Raw genomic sequence first — 2697 nt, forward strand, 5'->3', positions numbered from 1 at the left:
TGCAGTACCTCCGGTGGTCCGGTCGATTATTCGAAGATGGGGGCCCCCGTAGCAGCCTTGTTCCTTAATAATAACTCCGCCAATCGGAGATCTACGTTCCAACTATGTTTTAAAAAAAAAAAAAAAAAAACTCCGCCAATCGGAGATCTACAATCTAATTGCGAATAACTCCGCCGATCGGAGATCTACGTTCTAACAAACTCCGCCAATCGGAGATCTACAATCTAATTGCGTCGAATAACTCCGCCAATCGGAGATACGATCTAACTGCGACTAACTCCGCCAATCGAAGATACGATCTAACCGCGTCAAATAACTCCGCCAATCGGAGATACGATCTAACCGCGACTAACTTCACCGGTCAGAGATACCATCTAATTGAGTCAACTAACTTCACCAATCGAGGATACCAGCTAACAATGCCAATTATCCCACCAATCGGGGACCGCCATCTAATTTCGCCAACAAGTCCGCCGATCAGAGATTTTTTACTTTACATTACAGTCGCTCCACTAGCCGGAAGCTTTTACATTACGCTGCTCCGCCACCGAAGTTTTACATTACAAACAAGCTCGCCAATCGAGATTTTTACTTTACATTACAATTGCTCCGCCAATCGGAGATTTTTTACTTTACATTACAGTTGCTCCGCCAGCCGGAAGCTTTTACATTACAGTTGCTCCGCCAGCCGGAAGCCTCTACATTACAGTTGCTCCGCCAGCCGGAAGCTTTACATTTCAGTCGCTCCGCAAATCGGTGCTTTCAATTCTAGTTTGTCTACAATCCCTTCCTTTATTTCCTTATGTTATTATTACATTATAACTTTGAATTGCACAGGTATCTTTACATTTTTTGCAGATGAGCACAATACAACGTGGAACTATCTCGCCACAAATGAATCGAGGCACCCCGCTTGATGAGGACATCAAACTCACAAGCTTGAGTCAATGAATCCGCTCTCCACTTTAGCTCGCCAACCAGTTTCTTTCAATTTTTTAAGAAGTCACTTCTTTTGAGAATCTACATTCTAGAGACTCAATCAAATTCTTCCGCATTCTAAGGTCGTCATAATACGATGTTGGGACAATTCCGAGGGTCAGTCCTCTACGACGTGCTGATAGGGTCCTATGACGGCACATAGATGCATTCGTGTAGAGTCTCGCTTATGGGTGTGTTGCGGCGCCACATTTATAATGAAGCTGCAAAAGTACATCCCGTCATCAGAAAGACCTTTTTCATCAGCAATCTTTCCCAAAATTTGACCACATCTTCCTAACAACATCTAGTGTCACCATAATTCGACACTGGGACAAAATTTTGAGGACCCCTCAAAATTTTCTATCTTCTCGTTTTCTTTGAAACACATCTGAATTAATTCTCGTTCTCTTCAACATGTAGGGAACTCAGAGTCAAGCCAGTCATATTCCATGCTAGCTATTTTCGCTCATGCTGAAATACAAAACCAGAGGCATGACACCAGAGGAATGGTTTACCTTTTTATGAATGGTTTCCTAATATTTACCTAAAATTAGGTGGCGACTCTGAAAAAATTTACAAAACCAGAGGAAACATAGTCATAAGTTGTGAACTAGTTTTAATCCGTTAAAAATAGGGTATGACACCATATATTAGACCAAATCTGAGAAGAATCTTTTCTTTGTCACAACAAATCCCAAGCACTTGCACAAGAGAAGTTGCCATTAGTGGTGAGCTTCCAAATTGGGTGGTCTTTCTTCATGTTGTCTCCAACAGAAATATCAAAAATAATTTGAGCAATAGGAGCTGGTACCAAATTTGAGGTATAAACTCTATCCCATTCATTGTCAGCGATACAGTCCTGAACACGAAGGTTCCCATGACTCTATAATAAGCCTCCATTTAACAAAGCTAGTTTGATTCAAGGAGATCAGTTTAGAAAGTAACTATCCAACCTATTGGAACAAACTTTAGAGATAATTTTGTTTGTGAAATTTCTCAAACTAATAGGTCTGACCTGATTACATGATTCAGGGGCTTCAACTTTAGGTAATAGGATCAGACATGTGTGAGTAATGAATTTGGAAAGTTGTTTTCCTCTGAAGAAATCCTTCACCATAGCATAAATGTCATCAGCAATGATAGGCCAACATTTTTGAAAAAAAAATAGCTATTGAATCCATCCGGACCAAAGAACACTATCAGGGTGAAGACCAATTACAGCTTCTCTAACTTCTCCATATCTGGGATTTCCCTAAGTTTGTCATTTTCTTCTTCAGTTACAATCGATTCAAACTTTGTGAGAAACTTAAAGTCATGATTCTATTGAGGTTGAGTGAAGAGATGATTATAATATCCAGTAGACCTTTGAGATCAAATTATCACTTTGAATCCATTGGCCATTTTCATCTTTGATTCTATGAAGGTAAGCTCTCTTTCTTTTCTGTCACAAAACACTATGAAAGTACTTTGTGTTGTGATCCCCTTCTCTACCCATTTGACTCTAGCCTTTTGTTTTATAATATAGTTCTCCATCTTCATCCATCTGATTTGCTCAACATATAAAGCTTGAAGGTTAATTATGTTCTGATCAGAACTGTTTTCTTCATAATCAGCCTCTGCTGCTTCAATCTAAGCTTTAAGATCTTTAACTCTATTAAAAACATTGCCATTGGAATTCTTAGACCAATTGCTAAGGCGACGAGCAAGCCTTTTGATTTT

This window comes from Lycium ferocissimum, chromosome 3 (genome assembly GCF_029784015.1).
Source record: "Lycium ferocissimum isolate CSIRO_LF1 chromosome 3, AGI_CSIRO_Lferr_CH_V1, whole genome shotgun sequence".
In the NCBI taxonomy this organism is placed as follows: domain Eukaryota; kingdom Viridiplantae; phylum Streptophyta; class Magnoliopsida; order Solanales; family Solanaceae; genus Lycium; species Lycium ferocissimum.